Below are 12814 nucleotides of genomic sequence, written 5' to 3' on the forward strand. Positions count from 1 at the left end.
TTTCAGGAAAATAAAATAAAGGAATTAAATACTGCATCCTTCAAATAAGAATAATCTGAATTACATTCTTTTGGTTTTGCTGAAAACAAAATTTGGCCAAGACAAGAAGGCAGAGTATGACATTAATGATATTCATGTGAGTAGAATCAATGCATCATGTTGTCATAAAACTGGCATTTTCATTTCTCACTCCCACAGACATAAAGTAGCAGCATCCAATATGCTGTCAAGGTACTGCATACCAGTGGGAAAATGCATTCAAACTTTCAGATGTGTAAAACAGATGACTGTTTCAGAGTGTCTTAGGAATGTCTAAAAGTAGACAGAAACATTTAAACTATATTAGAAAAATAATGTTTGAAGAAAATACACAGATCACAGAATCACAGAATCTAGTAGGTTGAATCTAGTAGTTTAGAAAAGACCTTTGAAATCATCAAGTCTGACCTATGACTGAACATCATCGTGTCAACCAGACCGTGGCACTACATGCTATATCCAGTATTTTTTTAAAAACCTTCAGGTACAGTGACTCCACTCCCTCAGCACCCTGTTCCAATGCCCAATCACCCCCTTTCTGTGAAGAACTTCTTCCTAATGTCTGGACCAAACCTTCTGTGGTGCAGCTTAAGACTGTATCCTGTGCTGGTTTGGTGTTTTACTGTTGTTAGACCTTCTATGTTATGTTACAATTGTTTCTCCCATGTACCTCATTCTGTTCCCTCAAATGGCTCAGTCCTAAGTTGTTTACCACAAAGTTTTCCCAGCACTTGTCTGCCCATCACTATGTCAGTCTCCCTGTTCCTCCCCTCATTCCCTTATATGTCCCTGTCAATCCCGGTCACCCTACCCCCTGCTCCTGTCAGTTACTGTTGTCACTCCCCTTGTGTTCTAGCATGTTCCCTGGCAGTTAGCCCTGCTTTGATGATTTTTTGGTTTGAAAGGCTTCTTTCCTACCCTGAGTGCTCCCTATTTGTTAAGTTACATGATGTAACCCTCCCCTAAGATCCCCTCATTGGTTGAGAGTTGTGTCCAGCCCTTGTACTGTTCCTTCTTTAAAAATGCTTGCCGGGCCTATTCTCCCTGTCATTTACTCCTGGCCTCCTTCGGGAAATAAGCTTTCTTTGGAGGTTCAGGCAAGTGATCTTTCCCTGTTTCCTTTACTTCAGGTTCCTCATGTTGAGCCTCTGGTGTGCCACCCACACTGCAGCAATCACCGCCACCCTGGATGGTCTCGGCTGAGCTCATGGGGCGGCCATCCTCATGTGTGCCCTCCAGCCATGAAGGGTGTGCTAGCCAGCAAACCTCCACCCCATGGCCACAGACTGCTCTCACAGTGTCCTCTTCTCCTGTCACTTGTTGGCTGAGAAAAGAGACCAAACCTCACCTGGCTACAACCTCCTTTCAGGCAGCTGGAGAGAGTGATAAGGTCTCCCCTGAGCCTCCTTTTTCTCAGGCTAAACAACCCCAGCTTTCTCACATGCTCCTCACAGGACTTGTGCTCCAGACCCTTCACCAGTGCTGTTGCCCTTGTCTGGGCAACCTCCAGCATCTCAACATCCTTCCTGAACTGGGGGGCCCAGAACTGAGGTGTGGCCTCACCAGTGCCAGGTACCAGTGAAGAATGACCTCCCTGGTCCTGCTGGCCACACTATTCCTGCAGTGCCAGGTACCAATGATGAATGACCTCCCTGGTCCTGCTGGCCACACTATTCCTGATACAGGTCAGGATGCCATTGGCCTTCTTGGTCACTAGACATACACTGGTTCATTTTCAGTAAGCTCAGTCAATATCCCCAGGTCCTTTTCTGCTTGGCCACTGTCCGGCCACTCTGTCCCCAGCCTGTAGTAAAGCAGGGGGATGTTGTGGCCAAAGTGCAGGACCTGGCACCTGGACTTGTTAAACTTACTGTTGGACTCTGCCCATCTATTCATATTCCTCCCAGAACCCTCCTAGCCTCCAACAGATTGAAATTCCCCCCACCTTGGTGCCATCTGTAAATTTGATAATGGTGAACTCAAATCACCTCATCCAGATTATCAATAAAGATACTAAACAGGACTGGGTCCAACATTGATCCCCGAGGAACACTACTGGTGACTGGCTGCCAGCTGGATGCAGCTCCATTGACCACCACTCTCTGGGCCCAGCCATCTAACCAGTTCTTTACCCAGCAAAGAGTGCTCCTGTCCAAGCTGTGGGCTGCCAGCTTTTCCAGGAGAAGGCCATGGGTGCTGGTATGAAATGCTTTGCTGAAGTCCAGGTAGAAACACCCACAGCCTTCCCCTCCTCCACTACCTGTTCAGGAAAGATAGGTCAGTGAGACAGAACCTACCCCTCTTAAGTCCATGCCAGCCAGGTCTGATCCCCCATCCATCATGAAGCTGCCATGTAATTGCACTCAGGATGGTCTGCAAGATTATGGTTCCAAAATTATGGTTCCATAATCTTGCAGGGCACTGAGGTCAGGTTGACAGGCATGTAGTTTCCTGGATCCTTCTCCTGGCTCTTCTTGTGGATGGGTATCACATCGGTCACTTTCTGGTGACCTAGGACTTCCTTGGTTAACAAAGACTGGTGATAAATGATGGAAAGTAACTCAGGGAGCTCTTCTGCCAGCCCCCTCATGACTCTTTTTTAATTACCCTGGGACCTTTTTTATAAGCCTTATCACTGCCAAGCTGGACAACCAGCACTGGAAAATAATCAGGAGGCTGAATTAGTTCAGGGAGTGTCCTGGTGAAATCCTGCACCCAGGCCCCAGAGAGGCAGCACACTTCCCTGCGGAATGGGTGCACTTGACATACAGGAGCCGTCGTTCCCCTTAGAACAGAGTCACCTACAACAACTACCGTTCTTTTCTCCTTAATACATGTTGGATATTTTCTATATTGGTAAACAATAAATAGGATAGAAGTCTGATTTTGCCTGTTGTTTTTCCTAGGCCAAACTTGAGATGCAAATTAAGGAAACAAATATGTCTTATGCAGCTGCTATAAAAAAAGTTTACTTACTTTGTTCTCTCTACTCGTTCTCTCAAACATTGAAGAATTACATGGAAGTCTCGGTCTTTGAGAAGCACTATAGTGCAGAAATCAGAAACCTAACTAGCATGTTGCAGTAGTTCATAATATTTTTTTTTTTTCATTTATTAGCAAAACCTGTGTGATTTTTTCACAGAAGCAGGAAAAATAATGTTGAGAAACTGAGTCCCACTAAAAATGAAAAAAGGGGAAAACCATGGAAAAATATCTAGTTCAGTTTTACTTCTTAGCTATTCACTTTGCACTTTGGACAGGAAATAGTGATTCATATCCATTGACATAATGAGCGCACAAAGAAAATAAAATAGGCCATAAAGAATCTAAAGATGCCAAAAAATTATAAGTGTCAATCAACATCAACAACTTTGTCTTGTATTGATTTTTTATATAGATGAAAATCCGCTTATTAAATCTAAGCCATATAGTTTCACTTTGTCTTCGACCTCAGTCAAGACACTCAGAACATACTAATGTAATTTATGGCATAAAATGTGGCCAACTCCACAGTTTGTGTGATGCTACAATTACATCATTCATAACTATATCCTTCTGTTAGGACAAGTTCAAATTCCTTGTTCTTGACACTCAGTGACCCAAATTACTCAGCCTTAACCTATAATTTTGTCCTTGTCTTCTGTGTGCTAAGGACATGAATTCAACACTGCTTTAATTTTCTTCTACCGTTTTATTTTCATGCTCTCTTTCTAGCTGTTTTAGATTCATGGAATGGCCTCTGAATTCTTACTTAAAGACCTCGTTTCATCGTTCAAACTACTTCTAAAACCTTTTTCCCCAAATCTTCCATTAAAGGAACTAATGTACTCAGCAATCAGAAATGCAGACATGTCTGACAGCTAATTGCATAATCCTTTAAAAGTTATAGTCACATCTCTATCTTTTTTTTGTTCTTGTTTATTATTTCCTCTTTTTGTGTCACGTTTGAGTTTAAATTGTAACCTCTTCATTGTGGGGATCTTTTCATTAGCTGCTCCATCATTATTTTCCACAAAAGCAAAATAATTAACATTTCCCTATGACGCTACAATATTTAGTCATTCGAAAGTAAGGAATAAATTTATGAGGATGACAAGATGCTAGAAGCTGGAAAAAGAAGTATTTTTCTTACAATGGAAACCTGAACATCTTATTCCTTAGAAAATATAATGGGGTGTAACTCTGAAACTCCCCTGAAAATGGCCCTTATCCATAAAATGTATGCTTTCAACTAATAAAAAATCACTAGTAATTCACTTTAGTGAAAAACTCTAAAAACAAAAACTAAAACTGTGTTTCTTATACAGTAAGAAGCACACTATATGATACCACCACCTGAACCAGGTATCTTATTCAAGATGAATGTCTGAGATCCATACACATTCAGCATTAAAAAAAAAAAATGAAACCATTTACCCCCTCTAAAATAGATGCCAGAGAAAGGCAAGATGAATCAGAGTTTGAAGAATTACTATATTTTGAATATTTACTATGCAATTTTCATTTTTATTAAAATTGTCTTGGAGAGCCCATTTGATACTACAAGAATCAAGCAGAGAATTGTGGTCGTTTCAGTGTCAATATAGTTTACATCGAATCAAAAATATCAAATTCCAACTACAGGGCAGTATTCATATTCTTACATATATTTAAATCCTTGCCTATTTACAGAAGTATGTTATTTTTCTCAAATAAAAAGGTTAAGAGAATTCTTCCAACTATAAAAATGAAGTGTTAAGGTAGTTATGTACCTTATAGTGATGGGGAGCAGATTATAGGCCCCATAAACCCAGAGGGAATGGTCAGTGACCTGTTATACCACTTAGACACAAAAAAGTCCATGGGGCTGGATCAAATCCGTCCAAAGGTACTGAGGAAAGTGGTGGAAGTGTTCCACAAGTCTCTTTCCATCATTTTTTGTCAGTCCTGACTAACAGGAGAGGTCCCCGAGGAAGTTAGAAAAGGGACACCCATCCACAGGAAAGGCCGGAAAGAACATCCAGGGAACTACAGCCTGTCAGTCTGACCTTGAGGCTGGGGAAGGTTATGAAGAAGATCATCTGGATTGCCATCACACAGAGAGTGCAGGACAACTAATGTCCTGCAGGCTCAGGACTGACAGGCTGAGGCCAGTGGTGTGAGGTCACAATAACTCCATGCAGAGCTGCAGGCCTGGGGAGGAGTGGCTGGAAAGCTGCCTGGTGGAACAGGACCTGGGGGTGCTGGCTGACATCCTGAGCATGAGCCAGCAGTGAGCCCAGGTGGGCAGGAATGCCAGTGGCATCCTGGCCTGTATCAGCAATAGAGTGGCCAGCAGGAGCAGGGCAGGGATTGTCCCATGTTCTCAGCGCTGCTGAGGCCACACCTCCAGTGCTGGGTCCAGTTCTGGGCCCCTCACTGTGAGAGAGACATTGAGGGGCTGGATGAGTCCAGGGAAGGGCAATGGAGCTGGTGAAGGGTCTGGAGCACAAGTCCTGTGAGGAGCAGCTGAGGGAGCTGGGGGTGTTCAGCAGGGAGAAATGGAGGCTCAGGGGAGACCTCATTGCTCTCTCCAGCTGCCTGAGAGGAGGGGGTTGGTCTCTTATATCAAGTAACAAATGACAGGTCAAGAGGAAATGGCCTAAAGTTGTGCCAGGAGAGGTTTAGATTAAATATCTGGGAAAAAAAATTCATCATGGAAAATGAGATTAAGCACTGGAACAGACTCCCCAGGTAAGTGGCAAAGTCACCATGCCTGGAAGTATTTAAAATACGTGTAGATGTGGCAGTTAGGAACATGGTTTAGTGGTGAACTTAACTGGGCTGAGTTAATGCTGGAACTTGGTGATCTCTGGGGTCTTTTCCAATCTAAATGTTTCTATGATTTCATGATTCCTTGTTTAATCAACAATTCTGAATATTCAGCTTTTAAATAACTTTCACATAGCACAAGAGCAGAAAAACCAACTAAAATACTTCATCTGAATTTTAGAAAAAGATCTCATTAAGAACACATCACAACATTATTGTATGGAGTATATTGAGAAATTATGCATCTACACATTTAAGGTAACAAAGTAACAGGGGCTTCCTGTTATTACAGGAACTGTGATACAATTGGATTACAACTGTAATACAACTGCATTTAAACTATTCTAGGAACCTTTTTTTTCCAGGGACTTTTGGGGGAATTTAGAATGAATTTGGTGTTCTCTGGTCTGTTTATCCCATGCCATAAAATCTAATACAATTTTGAAATTCAGAATTTCTATGTTCCTCCTATCTATAAGAGTAGTAAAACCCACTATTTTCTCCATTTTACATCTGTATTTGATTTCTAAAAAATGGATCCCTTTAATCAATGTAGTGTCTAAGGTAGTATATCATATACAAATGAATTAGTTGAATTAGTGGATTATTTGACCTATTTATTATTTTGATTTAGTTGTTTACTTGGCACATTTATAATTGAGGGGCTTTTATCAGAAATACATTTAAGGATAAAAATAAATCTATTTAGGTATTTTCCTAAGTAGATAAGTATTTGATGGTATTCTTAAATGGATAATCGTGATAGTTAAATTCTAGAGAAATTTATTTTACAGAAATTCTTCTGAATCTAGTGATAAAACGCATCTACTGCAGCAGACACCACAGATAAATGGCCTTGGTAACACAGACAATTAATTTGTGGCTGGCTTTGCTTCAATGAAGAAGAGATGAAAACACATCTATAGTTTTTATGATTCCAAATGGAAAGTCATCTTGGATGAAATTTATACTAGGAGAAACACTACGTATTCACCAGAGACAGCAGTGATCAAGAAGTATATCCCACACCTTCTGCAGAAAGCAAGCCTAGGAGATGCCATCATGAGGGTAGAGACTTGGATGAGAAACTCTTGGGTTCCACAAGGAAAATTTTTTTGGTAAGGAATATTAAATAATTTTAAAACTTAAAACCCAAGCACAAGCAGTATGCTTTTCCCTAAATATATTGCAGATGTAGAATTCCTCTAATTCTTCTGAAAGTTAAAATGGCAAAATAAAGATCTGTGTACCAGACTTTTACATATGTACCACCAAAACATGGTGCCCTTTAAGCTGCTATATATGCTATTACAGCTATAAATACCAGGATAACTCTAGTTAACTCATGGTAAATTGTACCAATTAAGTTGCCTTCTGAACTTAATTTTTTTGTTAAATTTGAAAGTAGAAAAGTTGAACTCCAATAGGATTTTCTTTTCCCTGTAGTTTATTTGTTCCCAATGCTATGTTTCACCTTGAAACCTGCTAGTAAATGTATAACATCATGTTCTGTGACCTGCACTCTTCATTCTGGCTCTTGTGTGTTCCAGTGGGGTGATTTTAATTTCCTTTTATTACAGTTAAGGGCATCTACAATCTGGTTTAAAACACTTAGTTTGTCATGTGAAGATTCTGCTCAAATTGACCTTGATTTATTTGCCCTATTTATTTCTTTGGACCGCCGGTGGATTTGGAACAAAAACTGTAAAAGTGTCTGTGATAGTAGCTTCTGTTAGCTTGTTTGGTGAGTGAGTGCTGCTCACTTCCTTCCTTCCTTCCTTCCTTCCTTCCTTCCTTCCTTCCTTCCTTCCTTCCTTCCTTCCTTCCTTCCTTCCTTCCTTCCTTCCTTCCTTCCTTCCTTCCTTCCTTCCTTCCTTCCTTCCTTCCTTCCTTCCTTCCTTCCTTCCTTCCTTCCTTCCTTCCTTCCTTCCTTCCTTCCTTCCTTCCTTCCTTCCTTCCTTCCTTCCTTCCTTCCTTCCTTCCTTCCTTCCTTCCTTCCTTCCTTCCTTCCTTCCTTCCTTCCTTCCTTCCTTCCCTCCTTCCCTCCTTCCCTCCTTCCCTCCTTCCCTCTTTCTTTCTTCTTCCCCTCTTCTCTTCATCTGTCCTTCCCTAAACCTGTGGAGTGAACCATACAAAAGGAATGACAGAAAATTGGCAGTTGCCCTACATTTCTCAAGTTCATTTAGTGCCACCTAAAAACTGGGATGATTTAAGAATGCCAAAACCTATGAAATCTGCAGACTAAATTACAAAACTTGCCTTTACAAATTACCTACCAAGAACAAACCCAGCTGAAAAATATTATGTTACCAATATACCAATCGTAGTAAGATAAAGTAAATCACTTTAAAAACTAATTTCACTTTTTATACAGTTTTCAATATTTTGTATTTCCAACTAAAGCAGTCTGCCCTGTATTAAGCATTACAGAAGAAGGTTTGTTTTCTCTTTCCTCCTTATCGTTTCTGTTCTCTATTATTTTCAGGTTTTTTTGAATGTCTGTTTTAAAATTTCTGGATATGACAGACTCCTCAACCCCTACAGCAGAATTTTACATTGTTTAGGTAAATGTCTGAAGTCAATGACAGCAAATCCAAATCATGTTTCATTTTCAAAATGTTTTCTCATCCCCACTATTTCTTCTTTCTGCCGGCTTGTATCCTCCAGCACACTGATCACTGTTTTAGCAAAGTGCTATAATTTGGTACATTGTACTTTTGGAAATCGTGTTAATCAGCATTTGGCCCAAGAATAACTGAGTCAGATGGGGAGAGGAAAGAAAAGAATTGAAAATAACATACTGGGTGGCTATTTATGTCATACTTAAAAAATTCAGATGGGTTATATATCACTATTTGTTTTCAAGTTTGTAGGAATTATCAGTCATATTACTTTGCAGAAAATGGTATTACATTAGTAAAAAATGTAACTGGGGCTTAAGGAAAGCATTGTTCTTCTTTTTTGTACACAGCACACTAATAATAATTTTCAGTTTTAAAATATTTTTAGTGCATATTAGAGAATAATTCTTGAATTTCTATTATAAAAATTTAGTTTCAGCACATCTTCATGAAAAGAATAAAAATAACCTTAATTCAAATTAATAAAGGAACCAGAAATGAAAATGCTTTGATGAGTATCTTTATTTGGACTAGACAACCATTCCAGGTCCCTTCCAACTGAAATTATTGTATCCTAAAATTAATACAGATCATCTAATGTCAATAGAAATAATATACAATGTAACAGAGACAAGGTATTTTCTCTGATCCAATTTAAGGGAAACAGAGGCCATCAAAGTATCTTGTATTTAAATAACCTTTTAATATTTTTATCATAAAACAGCTTTAAGGTTCATATGGTGCTAATCCTATGAATAACCTGTGGGGATTATTTTCAGGTCAAAATAAATTCATTATTGAAGTGAAATGCTTGTTTTTGTAATAGTCATCTTCAACCCACTCTTAACCTAGGTAGTTTTACTGTACTTTAATTCTTCTTCTCACTGGATGGTCAGCACAAATTATTGAAAGAGCCTACTGCACTCAGTTTTGGGACCTTAACTTGACAGGAGCCCTGCAGCACTGTACGTGCCCGAGCAATGACAAAGAGTGTGTGTGTGCTTCACAGAGTACCTGCATAGTTTGTCCAGTTTGGTGCTCTACAGCTTCCTCATGGGGGTTAGCAGAGCAGCAGACACTGATCTCTTCACTGGTGATCCCAAGGGAATGGCCTGACCTTGTGCCAGGGGAGGTGTAGGTTGGGTATCAAATTCTTCACCCAGAGGGTGGCTGGGCCCTGGAACAGCTCCCCAGGGCAGTGGTCACAGCACCAGCCTGACAGAGCTCAGGAAGTGTTTGGACAATGCTCTCGGGCACACAGTGTGACTCTTGAGAATGGTGCTGTGCAGGGACAGGAGTTCCATTCAATGATCCTTGTGGGTCCCTTCCAATTCAAGTGATTCTATGATTCTAATTTTTCCTAAAACAGCAGACTCATTGCCATCCCATTCAAACGTGTCTGCTTACAGTGCCAAGACTCACCCTCACTCACATTTTGAGAATTTATCTTTTCTGTTTCAGTAACTTCAGTTTTAGCTAGTTTTTTCAGCTTCTTTTTCTAAGGAGAGGTGTGGGTTGAAAAAGAAATGCCAAACTCAGACCTACCCATGAGGGCAAATAATTCTTCATTTTACCAGCAGTAATCCGACATTTGGTGTGTATGCAAGCATGGTTTAGTGATGTGTTTGTGACTGCTGATGAAACTACAGTAAAGGACAGATGATATAAAGACCATAAAAATGATAAGATAATTCTTTAAGGTAACATAAATAACCCAAGATGCAAGGTTTTCACAGAAACACGAATTTTGGATCAGACAAAATGACAGTTGTTGAAATTGCCCTTGTCAAAGAGTCAGTATAGTATTCAGCTTGAAGCTCATCTTAAAAGGTATTCTTAAAAGGAATGTTTCTTTGAAAATACAGAAAAAGCCACACTGGAAAATGAGAGAGCAAGAAAGAAAAAGAGCTTCACTAAAGTCTCCTACGAAGGTGAAATGTTCTGAGACTTCTTTGCAGATACAATTTACTTGAGTTTAATACTACTTCCACCACAGTAACAGAGGACACAGCAGTATGTTTCAGCTAAAATGATTTGGAAAAGTGTATTCCTAAATACAACACTAAGTTGGTGCATAAGTATAGAAATATATAACAAATATGAATATGTGCATACATGCATATATATTTATGCATATATATAGGCAGAGTATAAAGCATTTGAAATTTGTGATAAATATTCTGTAGTATAACCACAGAGATTAACAAGCAATTTTAACTTCTAACACTCTGCAGTATTTCAGATGAACAGAGAATTAAAAAAATGGACCGGGAGTTTGTCTTCTCACAGACAGCATTTATTACTAAGTACATTTAACAAAATTTGGAAAATTCAAACTAATTTAATTCTGTAATTTAATAATGCAAAAGTGCTATTTTTGAATTGCAAATCTCTTGCCTGTTTTTCTTACTTTACTGAGCAAAATAAAATATCATAGTCCTTTTTTCACTAAAAGACCAAAGAGATTTCTAAATTTCATTCTGTCTAATGCACTACCAACAGAATTGCTTCCTAAATTACAGTTATACAACAAAATGCTCTGAAGTCAAAGTACTTTTCAAGTGTCAGCAACAGCATAATTTGAAGTTAATGTAGATGTCCAGACATATTTCATTGACTAAATTTAACTTACAAGACCTTTAGGAACCACAATTCACAAGAAGAATTAAATTTGACTCTGATAGCCAGGCTGACATTGCAGGATATTATCTAAAGTAATATTATATTTTACTAGATATGGTATCCTTTAGCTACAAGAACAGGTCTGAAACAAGATATATTCACTTTTTAAAGTACAGTATTGTTCTAAACATTGAAACAGTATAGAAGACTACAATTCTGACAAATATTTATTAATATCTGACATAAAAATACACTTCAGTATATTTATGTTGGATGCATTAATGCACACATATGAATATTAATAATAAATGTGAAAGTTGAGGAAGAGGTATTGGAAATTGGCATTTGTTATATTGGGATAAGTGCACCTTTTCTTTATGTCTTTACAAACTGGCTAAAGTAAATAGAAATTGGCTACTGAACTGTCAAAAATGCTATTACATTCTAGGTTTAATAAGAGCAGATTTAATTCCCATCTTCAATGATGACAGAATAGTGTGGCAATTACCTTTGTAAAACACATTCCTTTGTAAGTGATAATTAGCTTAATGTCAGTAAAACTTAACCTGTTAGGAAATGTTGGAATGACTAATTACTAGATACCACTCTGACAGATGAATATTAGGATTTATTTTCCTTTAATTGAGTTTATTGTGTTGCTTTTTTCAGTTTAACGGAGGTAAGGATGTGTCTCTTTTTTGCAGACTTATTATGTGTTGATTTCTTTATAAACCAAAATAAATCTTTCGGGGTTTTATACTCTTCTTCCTTCTATCTTCTATAAAGAAACACTGGGTTATTTTTTCCAGTTGGGAATTCTGGATGGTACCTCACCTGATGGCTATCTCACTTGAATTTTAACTATGGAATATAAGCCTTGGCAGATGTACACTTCATATTTCCCACTATTCAGTGGCACAAGCAAGCACTGACAGATTTTTCTTTGGCTTCTGTATCGGAATTGTGTGGCCAGGTTTTGATAGCAGGGGAGCAATAGGGGTGGCTTCCATGAGAAGCTGCCAGAAGCTTCCCCATGTCCAGCAGAGCAAGCACCAGGTGGTTCCAGGATGGATGTGCCACTGGTCAAGGCATCATGAATGATAGTAACACCTCTTTACTAAAGTATTTAAGAAGAAAAAAAAATTTATTGGTGAGAACATATGAGAGGAACAACCCTGCAGACACCAGGGTGAGTGCAGAAGGAGGGGCAGGAGGTGCTCCAGGCACCAGAGCTGAGATTCCCCTGCAGCCCGTGGGGCAGCCCATGGAGAGGCAGCTGTGCCCCTGCGGCCCATTGGGATCCACAGGGATGCAAAGATCCACCTGCAGCCCATGGAGGAGACCCATACTGGAGCAGGGGGATGCCTGGAGGAGGTTGTGACCCTGTGGGAGGCCCGTGTTGGAGCAGAGTCCTGGCAGGGACCTGCAAACCCTTGGAGAGAGGAGCCCACTCTGGAGCTGGATTCCTAAAAGGACTTATGACCCTGTGAGCGACCCAGGTTGGAATAGGCTGTGCCTGAGGGACTGCACCCTGTGGCAGAGTGACCCACATGTAGCTGTTTGTGGAGAGCTGTTGCTCTGAGATGGGCTCACATTGGAGAAGTTCATGGAGGACTGTCTCCTATGGGAAGGGCCCCAAGCTGGAGCAGTGAAGGAATCCTCTCCCTGAGCAGGAGCAGGAACAACCCTTAATGAACTGGCCATAACTCCATTCCCATCCCCCTGTGCCACAAGTAAAGGTA

At 39.8% G+C, this 12814-nt stretch overlaps 1 protein-coding gene and 1 long non-coding RNA gene across 9 annotated transcripts in view; one reads left to right on the top strand and one right to left on the bottom strand.

Moving 5' to 3' along the window:
* CSMD1 (CUB and Sushi multiple domains 1) overlaps positions 1 to 12814 on the bottom strand; it is a 1052894-nt gene that overhangs the window by 775918 nt on the left and 264162 nt on the right. The gene's annotated exons all lie outside the window — the stretch shown is intronic.
* Positions 852 to 12814, top strand: part of LOC135296143 (uncharacterized) — a 51002-nt gene continuing 39039 nt past the window's right edge. Inside the window, exons 1-3 of one of the 6 annotated variants that reach the window (XR_010358196.1) lie at positions 852 to 5300; positions 5644 to 5751; positions 6624 to 7677. This is a non-coding gene — a long non-coding RNA (uncharacterized LOC135296143). Of the gene's footprint in view, positions 5301 to 5380; positions 5752 to 6623; positions 7678 to 8314; positions 8956 to 12814 lie in introns of those variants that run through there. The other 5 variants (XR_010358195.1, XR_010358198.1, XR_010358199.1 and 2 more) reach the window with 5 other exon arrangements.

The sequence above is a fragment of the Passer domesticus genome, chromosome 3 (assembly GCF_036417665.1).
Source record: "Passer domesticus isolate bPasDom1 chromosome 3, bPasDom1.hap1, whole genome shotgun sequence".
Classification (NCBI taxonomy): Eukaryota; Metazoa; Chordata; class Aves; order Passeriformes; family Passeridae; genus Passer; species Passer domesticus.